Source organism: Symphodus melops, assembly GCF_947650265.1.
Source record: "Symphodus melops genome assembly, chromosome: 12".
Lineage (NCBI taxonomy): Eukaryota > Metazoa > Chordata > Actinopteri > Labriformes > Labridae > Symphodus > Symphodus melops.
Genome location: NC_136702.1, coordinates 9,601,372 through 9,614,015, shown reverse-complemented (window position 1 = coordinate 9,614,015; position 12,644 = coordinate 9,601,372). Strand labels below are relative to the sequence as shown.

Here is a 12,644-nt window from a genome sequence, read left to right as displayed (position 1 = left end):
CTCTTAGGGATTTGGTTTATGATTCGTTTATGGTGACTGAAACATTTTTCAACAATTTTGACAAGAATTGAAAAAAATAAATAAATTGAATGTTTCATTTCAACATATCACTAGTATAGAAAGACACAGCAAGACTGTTAACACCATTCTCATCACTGGATTAGTGGCATGATGCATGTCTATTTTTGATTTTACATTGCTTTGTTATGCTGTAAAGACGAAAATAAATCAGCATGTTAAATAACAAGATGAGATCAGTCAATTCAAGCTTCATCATCATGCTTATTCTGATCTTTGAACATTATCATGACCCTTCCATCAAACAGTATCAGCCTCTTCTGTGTATTGTAAGGGCTTTTAGAGAAATGCAATATGTAGTGTATTGTTACACCACTCGTTATTCTGCGTGACTCTGTGTAATAAGAATCATTTAATGCACATGTGCCGTGTAGCTGCTCCACTGACATCACAGTCATTCAAGTGTAATTTAACTAACCGAATATATCTGAATTAAGCTAAATGCTTCCATGCTGCCTCTCTGTTTAAAGCACGTCAACTGAGTTTATGTCAATGAGCACCAACACAACATTTCTACGTAATGGGTTTAAATTAAATAAATCACGTCAGTCATATTAAAACCACAAGACCTGTGTCTCCAGCAGGAAACTAAAAACAAGACAATTAGACACACAACCCCAACGAGTCAATGTCTGCAGAAAGCGCATGTTAACACAAGAAATCTGAGAGGACTCCCAAGAAATGTTACCTTTGCTAAATGTAGAATGAAACATTTAAATGAAAATGAAGCACACTGCAGTATGTACTGTTAATTGAACCAAAGCTGTACCAGCAATAAACATGGCTGACCTTTTTATTCTATTTCCAAATCACAAGAATCACAAAACAGGAAGCTATTCAGCAACTACTGATTCTCTGATACTCTGACATTTGTGTTGAAGGACTCCAGAGACCTGGCATGACCCGAATAAGACCAGCCCCCCACTGGTTGTGTGAAAGCGATCGTCCCCCTGGGACAAATCCTTTGAAATCTATTAAGGGGCATTCCAACACTGACAGAGCTTTGATTCTTTAAGCAGCGGACTTTCGCGCATCACTTATCAATAGAGACAGCCAGAGAAAAGCTCAGACAAAAACTGAAAAGGAAATCTGACTCGCTCAAGAGAGGACGAAGGAGAAAGAAAAAAAAACTTCACTCAGCTTTATGAGTTTGACTGTGTCATTGCTGCAGGACAGATATCTTCTACTTTCCTTTATTTTCCATGGTGGTTTATGTAAGCGTTTAATAAAGAGAAGAGGAGTGATTGCTGTCGGGTCAATACCTTTCCAGCAGGCACGTGTGCAGCTGGGGCTGCTGCTCTTTTTTTCTCCTTCCCTCTAACTCACTCTCCCTCACTCTCCCTCTCTCTCCCTCTCTCTCTCTCTCCCTCTCCCTCTCTGACATCCGTCCCTCAATCGCTCTTTCATTCATCCTCACTCTCCCTCCCACACATCTACCCTCTATCTACCCAAGAGACCCTAAATTCAATTACAGCAAGGCGGCAGCGGTGGGAGGTGGCCGCAAATGCACAGGTACAGCTGAGAGGAATTCTGATACGCAGCATATCAAGCAAATGCATCATGGGAAGTGACTTTACTGCAGCTAGAAGAACAGCAGAAACAAAAGGAAAATGAAGTAATTTTTGTTTTGTTTTAATGACCAACGCACATGGCTGAAAACATAACATAAGAGATGCAGAAGCATACATTGCCAACTGATTTAAACATCTGAAAGGAGAGAAGGGAAAGGTGAAGCAAGAGCGACCCGTGCACAAGCAGGCTCTTCAGGATAAGGACCCAAAGATATCACATCGCTAGCTGGGTCGGACATGTTAATTAGCCTGCAGAATCTCAATGAGAAATTCATAATTCATTAAAGAAGGGCTGCAGCTGAGGCGAACCAGCTCCCAAGAGGGTTTCACCCTTTATTCAAGACCAGGAGGACATCACAGAGAGAGAGCGAGAGAGTAGGGATAAGCTTTGAGCCACGCCCATCATGTGTTGTGATGTCTACCTGGCCTGATAACACAGTGGGGTACAGCGCCAGAGCTCAAGAGCTTAATAAAAAGATCAGAAAGCTGTCATCAAAGGCTTCGTTCAATGGAATAATGTATGTGCACAGGGGAGGAAAAGTCAGAGGATCCACCTTCACGCGCCTGTCACTAAAACCCCACCAAGACATCACAGGTTGTGTTTGCATCCGCATCATCCCGTCTTTGTAAAAATCCACACGCGGGCCAATAGAGCCGACTTCTCTGCCGTCTGACGCAAACAAACATGAGCATCTTCCACAAAAAGACATCCATCTTGGTTACCATAGGAACAGGGCTTATTATAATGGAATCACTTTCCCCAAGAGCACCTGTGCACAGTATAGACAGCAGAGCAGCATCATGTTTGTCAGACTCAACCTGACAGCATTAGTGACAACTTTCATCAGGAAACAGCAGGTTTCAGTTGGCAGGATTGTCTTGATACGAGTAGAACCATTAAACCTGTCTTCACAAGTCTGTTTACTAGTGTTTCATGGAAAATGTTATGATGTACCAGATACCTTTCAAATAGAAGTAAAATGCTTTAAGGTCTGTGGTAGGAAACCCCTTAAACAAATGAGGAAATCATAACAATTTATTAGCATGCTGCCAACAATTCCCTTAATCTGGAAACAATACAGCTGATGGAAAAGACTTGTTGTATGTTTTAAATGGAGTGCAATTGGAATGTTGCAACTTAAAAAGATGAAAAAAGAAAATAGACTGCTGGGGCGTATCGAAAAGACTAAGCAAATCTGAATTTGGATTGTTTCGGCTTGGTGTCTTTTTCAAGATTTAAGTGACATTGATCACCGTTTAATCCATAAAACACACACACACACACACACACACACACACACACACACACACACACACACACACACACACACACACACACACACACACACACACACACACACACACACACACACACACACACACACACACACACACACACACAGGAGATAAAGAATGAACACAGAGACATTCAAGTGCAAGAACTATGAAATTGAGCAAAGTGTGATGAATGATGGAGGAAACGATGTTATGTGAATAAAGAAGGCAGTCACAAAAGATACATTTCTATAGCTTTATAATGAATACGTTGAACGGTTTCTCTTGTACATATTCTTGGTGATATCGGCAATCCTACTGGCTGATCTGATGAAAATGCTGTTCATGCAATTTTCCGAGTCTTCCTGCTTTTTAGTATTCTCAGCCACCTACCAGCAGATCATTTCCACTGTTGCTCATCTCCTGTGTTTCTCATCTGCCACACATCCCAATTACATTTCAGTATGTGAGGGAGGAAAGAAGGCTGTACATAGAAATACAACCCACCCCCTCCTCCACCCCCCTCTTACTCGTCATCCCGCTGTGGGATTTCAATTTCATGCCATGAGAGAGAAGGCAGCCGGGGGTTCAGAGTTCATGTGAGGAAAAGTGCGAGAGCATTTTCTGGCAGACAACAGTCAGAGAGTGCAAGAATGATGCAAGGCACATGGTCACATTACTGAAGAGGTTCTAATATTTTCCAGCTCCAATGTGTCTCATACACCAGAGTGAAATCTCAATAAATAAAGCTTTCATCTTTGTACGACAGCCTGAGTGAGCCTTCGAGACCTCAGCCGCACACAATTCCTCCATTTATATTTTAATGCTTACTTGAAGCATATGACCCACCCCCCCCCCCCCCCCCCAACAAATCCCAGCCACCCCAAACACAATGCCATCTTTGAGGGAAAAACTAGGTCAATCAGCGAAGAAAGCAAGAAGAGCTAATAATCCCTCAAAACTTATTGTCAGTCATATTTAAAGTCGAGGGATTAGAAGAACACAAGAAAGAAAGTCGTGAATCTGCAGCACACGGTTGCGACTGTCTGCGCCTCTTAAACGTGTACGTCAGAATTGATGTGCAGCATGCTTTACGCTACACTCACATTAATGCTGTGCATGGAAAGCCGCCCTCTCGCTTCCTCCCTCCTCCCACTCCTCCCCTTTGGCAGACAGACAGGGGAAGACAGAACTCTGCAGCATGATGGCCGGCCCAGACGCTCTTCATGCACCTCTATAAGTGTAGCCATGGCAACGCACACAGGGACCGGCGTGATTTAATGTGGCCTTTTAAAGAAAGAACTTTGGTAGGGCTGGAATTCATAGCGAAGAGAGAGGATCATCCAAGGGCTGAAGCTAACGCTGTGCAACGTCATTGTTAACATGGTGTGAGCGTTCCCAGAACAACGCGTCATGAAAATCTGAATTTACTCAGATGTCACTCAGCACGTGTTTATTTTATCCTGTGGATAAAGGTCTATGATTTCACGTAATTTTAATGCAGTCAGATGAGTGTTAGCTATCAGCTACCCTCGGATTAATTGGTGATGATGAAAATAAATGCTTTTTGCATTATTTGGGAGTCAGAAGAAAAATCTTGCAGGAATTGTGTAGAACATGGAGAAAAGCAGATGAACAAAAAGATTAGTTAATTAGTAATATGAAGTCTTCTATTTTTCTTTATTTATTGCACAATGATATTGCTCATAGCACATATGCTGTAGGCCTTAGGTGAAGCAAGCAAATCAGAGGGAGACAAGCCTCCTCGCCTCAAAGGTCGTGGAAGTCAAGGTGTGTTCGGAGCTTCATAACAAATCATTATTTTTTATGTTATTGAGGCCACAAAGAATAAAGAAGACAAAAAAAAAACAAATTAGAGTGGGCTGAGCAACACTCCCGGGACAGCCTCCAGTTTTTACAAACAAAAACAAGAGCTGTATCTATTTTAAGCCTCCCAAAAGTGAACAAATGTAACACGTTAGTCGAACAGACAGCAGTGACAAACATCAAGACGTCTGGATGCTCCTAATTCCCAGCCATGTTGTTGAATTGAGGCATGTCTCTGATTGTCTCCCCAGCAGGGCTGGAAACATTTTCCTGGTTGACATGAGAGATAAAATCAGGGAGGCGTTTGTTGTTCACATCTCGAACAGTTTTCTCACTTACCACGGCAGAGACAAGGTCATTCTGAACGAGCCGAGGTTAAGATCACACTGGCTTCACTTTCTTGCATCAATTTTCTCCTGAAGTTACTTTTTTGAATTCACTCTCTACATCGAAGCAGCCTCTTTAACCGCCATGACTGTTTGCATTAGAAGAATGTACTAGTCACAGCTCAGTGAGTCTAAGCAACTAGTGCATGTCTCATATTAGTGAATGGCTCGTGACAGTAATGAGTTTAGAAAACTCACTGACACGGTGTAAAAAGGTAGGAGAGAGAGTCGGATTCCTGTCTTTTGGCTACAGAGCCGCTGTCTCATTCTCCCAAACGCTTCAATCAACAGCCAATCAAATCCCGTTGGTATTCAGCCAATGACAGCTCATCTAGAAAAATTGGAGCCAAATCATCCACTGTGCCCAAATCGTTCAGCCCTCCTCGTCATGTTCTCCCCCTGAAGCGCTGCGAGGCTGGGGAAGCAGAGCGTGTCGCCACCACAGCTCTGAGTTTAACAGGATTTAACTCACTGCCTCAACATGAGACCGTCTTCCTTCCTCTCAGCTCTGCCTCTCTATACAGTAGACATGTCGTATTTGCACATACACAACATGAAATAGGAGATAATGAGAACCACTGGGGGTGTGGAATGCGCCCCAATAACATGTGGCTTGAATTTCAATGACCCTGACCTGTCTCACTGTGCATTGGAAATATTGTAAAGGAAGAAATCTGGATGTTGTTTACATACATTCAAGCTTGAATTGTGTTGCTATATTGATTATTATCATGACAATTACTGTTTATGGCAATTATAACAAAACAAGCTATTTGTAACGTTAGCAAAATCAAAGAAGGAACCAAATGTTTGGCCCAGAAAACATGTATATACAGTACTAACCCTTAATTTAAGTGTACAAATAATGTAGAAACAGGCTAGAGTAGCCAAAACAGAACAGAAAATGTATATTTTGGCCCAGCTAGGGCTGCACTCAAAAGGCTGTTGTTAGTCTTCTATTAGCAGAGAAAGCCAGCCATTTCCCTTTGTTTCCACCTTTGACGCTAAGCTAATTTGCTTCTGGCCGTAGCTTCAGTTTTCATCAAACAAAAACAACTAGTTTTGATGCTTATTTAAGTTTTTCAGCAAAGAAGAGAATTAACCTTCAAAAAACCTTAACATTTTTTTTTTATTGTCAATGTAGCTTTTCCACATCTGAGCACTAACATGTAAGCTACAACAACACTTCATCTTTCTACTTATGTGTGATGCCGAGCATTATTCACGATGACCATGTTCCCATAAAAGTTTTTATTAGGTCCACTTAATATTCCATTTAGACGTAGAAAAAAAGAAGCAACAAAATAACACAATAAAGAAGTTAATCAACATGTGATTTAAGTTGCATCAGTAATTGTTCCAGTACATCTGATACTTTAATAGACTTAGATCGAATAAATGTTGACTGCTGTGAGTACAAATGTCAGGTGTGGATTCTTCACACTGCCAGTACACATATTTATGTAATTATAACGTTTTATCACCAACGAATGGCAATAACATGTTTGTTGAATTATAATCAGTGCCTTCTAATGCTCAAACATTGAGCATTAGTGAGTCCATTCTTTTTCTCTATTTATTTGACCTTTAATTGATCAGCTATATCTGTACCTCTAATAACAGGCTCTCTATTTGCATCTGGGCATTGATCCACAGGTGTCATTGGAGCAGAAACATCCCTGCTCCTCCTTCCTGCTGCAGGCCAGTCAGTCATTAAAGAGCCATAATAAAGCTGCAGAGAACAGAGCTGAAAGAAGCCCTTCATCATGTTTCTACTCATTATTTCTGGACCTCATTGCCTTTCAGATGACAACAAGGCAAGCCGGGGCTTTTCTAATTGCTTTCTGTCACGATGAATGGGTGTCAGCATACGGGGGACAGAGTGGTGACTGCAGGGAGGACGGTAAGCCCTCTCTGGACTGGCATAGACTTCGTCCATTTGAGACATGACCCCCCTTTTAGCTTGGGTGGTCTCTGCTGCCCTGCGTTCTCATGCTTTGGTTATGGGAATGAGGGAAAAAGAAGAATCAGATGGCTTTTTCTGTGGCCAAAAATAGCTTGGGAAAAAAAAAAATAAATAAAAAATTGCTGGTCACAAGCACAGGAGATTTAATCTCAAGTCTCACTCAGTGCTCACCTCTGTTTCTGCCCTGCTGTGACAAATGTTAGAAACGGTGGCGATAAAGTACGGGTCCAGCCACGGGAATGATGCATTGAGATCATGGACAGCGTGGTCAGCTTCTCAGTAAAAGATGAATTACACCCTGTCACATGGACTCTGTAGCTGATATGACCGTGACTCAGTCGGTCAATCTCGGACATTTAAGAAGCTACTACAGAGCAATGCAGCCGCAGGCTACAGTGCTTTCGAGACAGATCAGAGTGTTATACGTTATAATGATGGATTATCAAGGGGGGGGGACACAGACTGGGCACTGACACAGCTAGAAGGGGAGCCAAAAACATTTAGGTCTTTATCTGTTGATTTGTAATCCAAGCTCACTTATCAAAGCTGATGCTGAAGAAAAATCATCAATCGCAAAGTACCGTTCTGATGCTCCCCCACCTGCTACTGCATTCATAAAATACGACTTAGAACAGTTAAGTCTATATTCTGCTGCTAATAATCTTCTGGCATTGCGGTGGATGAGAAACAAGAGTTAAAGGAGGGCAGTCCAAACAGCTTTGCGAGGCTGTTTAGGAGCATTAAATGTGTTTAACTTTTGCTAGTGTAATCATTTGCTGCAGACAAAATTGTTATTAGCAATACATTGCAGTCAAACGAGACTATACTGGGTAAAAATCTAACATGGAGAGCAAATGAAAATGCCAAGAGATAAATAGGTCTGTAATTAATGAATTGAAGATTTTTTTTTCCTTGCAAAGTAGCCCTCTTTAAAAAGGGACTGTAACGTGACTGAAATGGACGGAGCAATGGCCGGAGAGGACAGACCGCAGCCCTGAGTGGCACATTACAGTTAGAGAGGAAAAGCAGAAGCACATCAGAGACATGTGAGAGAGACAGAGCGATGTGTGAATCTCTAATGTGGAGTGCTGACGTTGAAGTGGAATGTTTAATGTTAGGCTGTATTAGTTAGTATTCTAGCAGTAAGGTTTTGGCTAATGGAGCCTGACTGTTTCCCTCATTCACAGGAATGAGCATGCTCTGCCCTCCTCATCCCATCCCCCCACCACCACCACCACCATCTCCGAGCCCCTTAAATCCATGCTGCAATCACACTGCACAGGCAACTTCTGCAGAGCGTCTACCAGCCATCAGCAAACATAAGCGTCAAAACATCAGCACAAACACAGCAAGTGTGTGTGTGTGTGTTAGCCTGAGGACTGCACGCAGGCCGAGGGCTACAGTCTGGATTTCCTGCTCTAATGAATTCTGCGTGAGCAAAATTGACAGAAGCAAGCTGCCTGTTTTAATTTGAAAGTGAATCCATGAAAATCTGCAATTAAAAAAAAAAAAAAAAAAAAGTGCTTCTAGACAATTCTTTAGGTTCAAATTAGCTTTGTTAGCACTGTCACTCTGTACAGTAAAGGTTTGTACGGTCAAGCATCATCAGCATCAACTGGAGTGTGTTCACAGTCAGTGTGTTAAGTAGGCCACAGCATGGTATGCGACCCACGAGATGGCTCCATGGCCCCCTTTTCTAATTCTCAACCATCTGATATTCTGTCCGCTGAGGTGGAAACGTACCCCTCTGAGTCAGAGGAACAGGAACTGAGGCTTTTGGTATCAGTTACGAGGTGACGTTAGATGCTCTACATTTTCTTACAGAGGCAAATTACAACGACATTCTTGCTTTAGTCATGTCAAATCAAAATCACCTGAGATGAACTGCCACTCCTCTACAACTATACAGTATTTTCCTGTTGCGAAATTAAAGACTTGACAATTGCTTGACAAACGTGTTCTGTAGACCATGCAGTTATCTCACTCTGACGCTGCAGGGGAGAGATTAACATCAGCAGGATCTGAGCCAAGTTGGCGTAAGCTGCGTCTTCTGTATCCTACAGTCCAACTGTACCAGAGAAGCTGAGGGTTTTTTTTGGGATGTGAGCATATAAAAAGGAAGTTACTGCATCCAAACATCAAGCACATCATGCTCGTATGAAGTATCAACTGCAGCAAAGGTTTATTCAGGAAGCAACGCACAACAGTTAGTTATGATCAAATACAGTCTGAGATTAAGAGGCTTTTTTTTTCTTCTTCTTTTTTTGTATAATTGAGTTGAGTCTGTGAAGTGATGTGTTCTGGTGTTTTCACCTCCTTAGCTCTACCTGAGCTGCGTTTTTACCACTAACACTTTCACTTTCTTTCTTTCAAATCCTTAGTGAAGCTTTTTTTTTTTTTTACGGTCATAGGTCTAATTAATGTTACGGAATAAACATTTTGTCAAGATTAGTCCAGCTGGTTCCTTGGAAACAGGTTAATAAAATACAACAAAAAGGTAGAAATCTCAAGCGTACATGATCAATGGAAATGTTCAGATAAATGTGAATCATTCAGTAGCTTGTCATCTAAAACGTGAAGAAGTAGGAAACGTTTGAAGGCCAGCTGAAGCCAAGAAGTTGCTGAACAGGTTTGGGAAGCCACATGACTTATTAGATAAACAGAAAAAGTCATATCACACTCAAGGTGATGCTGTTGGACTGAATATCAGCCTTGTTGTGATTATCTGGCTCTCAGCAGGCCGCATTGTGACCTCTGAGCAGATTACGGGAGAAGCTGAGCGGGATTTTCCGACACACGTTCATCAACTAGCAAGGTGCATAAAAACAGTAAAAGACCAGGAGAGGTCAAAAAGCAACACTTGTGGAAGGAAAATCAACTTTCTGAACAAATGAGACAGTCTCGGCATGTGGCCATTATCACGAGTGTGACCACTTAGTAGACACACCTACAGTATATTACAGTCCTTCTGTCTTAAGAAGCTTCAAGCACCCAGAAACTAGAAAGAGATATGTTTCAAGAACACTTCAACACGAATACAAATTCAATGTTAAAACTTTACATTTTTACAAACTCAGTATCTAGCATTGTTCCTGTTTTGCATAGTTTGATTTTAGAACAGATAACATCTCTCAGCTCTTCAAGTCAGTCGAGAATGGGGGTAGAAGTATTCCTACGACTCCTCTGGGCAGAAGAAAAAAAAAAAAAGATATCAGTCCCACTGAGATTTTTTTTATCTGCAGTGCTGACTTGAGATAGACGAGATAATGTGTGTTAAATTGAGCATGAATAAAGCTTTCTGTTAGCGGGGGCCTTTTGTTATCCTCTCCTGAGCAGCACTCCCAGCTTTCAGTGTCTTCACAGCCTCGTCTGCCGCAGTGACAAAAATCGTTTTCTAGCTAACCTTTGCTACCACAGCCATTCCGACCCGGCTACATCCAGAGTAAGGTCAACGTAGTGGAAGAGTCTGTGCCACATGTGCATCACTCACATGGTAGGAAACTTGCTCCGACTTGTGATGCTGAGGGTACAAGTATATGGATATTTATCAGTCGTAGTCATTATTTTTTTTAAATAAACAACATTAGTTTTAAAAGGGACCAGCAGGTTGAAACTACTCAGACATAAAACTTCCATAAAAATTCTACTGTATGCTGGCAGAACTCTGAGGTTAGTACCTCCTCAGAGAGCCTTACAGAACAGAGATTCACTGCAGGTTTTTACATATTACGAGCCCTGAAGCGGGCTGAATATAATCTCTTCCCTGCCTATGCTTTCTTGTATCAGATGAAGGCTGGATGGTAGTTATTTTTAAAAGGCCAGGATGGGCTCTAACCAGAAAGAAGTCAAAGCCAAATGGAGATGCAGCACATAAAGCTCAGACTCTTAAAAAAAAACAGAGCACTAACTTAAATAACTGTAACATTTCAAAACGTCTCGTTAAACTTGTCTTCAGGCTTTAATGCCTCGCCGAATCCAAAGTACACAAAAAAAAAATAATGCAAGTTAACTGAGGGCGTTTAAACTCGACCTCGCTGTGAGAATCGAGCAAGCCTGAAGAATTAAGCATGACACATGATACTCCTCGAAAGATTAGCAGTCATGCACAGGGAGCTCCGCCACGCTGTAGGAACAACATTTACCCACACTACCTTGAGAAGAAGCCAGAAGGACACATCCACCATGCACCGCACACTCACTAACTGTCAGTATAAAGCTCAGCAGTTTCAGTGCCGGGTCCCATTCTTACACATTAAACATGTCCTCTGAGGCTGCTGCTGCTGCTGCTGAATCTGTCTTTCCTCCATCACCACTTTCCACTCTCTTCTATCTACTCATCTCATTGTTCTCTTTCAGAACAAAAAGAGACCAGACACAGAATGAGGCTGGATTTCCTATTTTAACAGTCTTTTCCTTGACGTGCGATTCTGCAATAAATCAAGAACATCTTTCTCCAACTTGAAAGAGTCTGAGGAATGCCGGGGGAACGGGGAGCCTTGTGTGCAGCTGTCTTCTCGTGAGTCTAAAAGAACTGAAACCAAACGTGCACGAGTCCACATCTCATTAAGTGTAGACGTACTAACATTCACCTGTCTCTTTCTTGCGGTCATTCATAAACTAATCATCTGATTCTGAAAAAAAACAAAGAAGTACCAGCGATTTGATCACAGCATGGTATTGTAGTTTTGAGAACATTCTTTAAGGGACTATTTTAAACAAACCATTTAAACCCTTTGGTAAACTTGCATTTTTATACCAGCAGGAAGTTGTATGTGGGACTGACTCCTAATAAACCTAATAAAAGACAGAGGAATATGCTATAACCAGCTTTATAGAGGCCTTATACTTGTTAAGGGTGAACATTGAAGTTCATTTGGTCTTTAACAGAGTGAAACCTAAACAATAGATTCACAAGGATTGTCATATAACTTAAGTTTCGAATGGTTTATGCAAATCCTCCCCTTTATGTGCCAACGTCGAGTTATTTTTAGCTCAACATTATCTGTGAAAATTGCCGGGACTAAGAGGTCTAAATATAGATCTGTGTGATGAGAAAGTTAATCCTCTAAATCCTGAAATCATGAATGGAACTTAAAATGCAGCTCTTCCCTTTGAATGACGTTTAAAAAAAAACACGTTCTGTCTTTTGTCTCACGCCTGCTTTCACAGCAACATTTTTGCACGTCATCGCGTGGAAGAGGACTGAAATACGACGGCGTCCGTGGTCTCGAAAGAAAGAACCCTGACAGGTTTTCAGAGATGAAGTGGAATGAAAGTGTGTCGTACGACGTGTACGTGACACCAAAGGAAAAGGTTTGTGACAGTGAAGGAGATTAGGAGGCAGTGAACACAATAAACCAAACATAAACTGGAGGAACCCTGACATTACTAAAAACTCCCTCCAAAAGCGTTCAATATCTTAACATCATGCAGTTGCCATGCCAACCTGTTTACCAGACTGCTGCTGCTATGATGAAAAAGGGGAAATGCTTCTTGGCTACCGTGCAATAATGAAGAGTCCCAATTCGACATTAGTATTCT

General features: G+C 41.7%; 1 protein-coding gene across 1 annotated transcript in view; it reads right to left on the bottom strand.

Moving 5' to 3' along the window:
• Positions 1-12,644, bottom strand: part of LOC306832524 (FERM, ARHGEF and pleckstrin domain-containing protein 1) — a 54,253-nt gene that overhangs the window by 36,902 nt on the left and 4,707 nt on the right. The window lies entirely within an intron of this gene.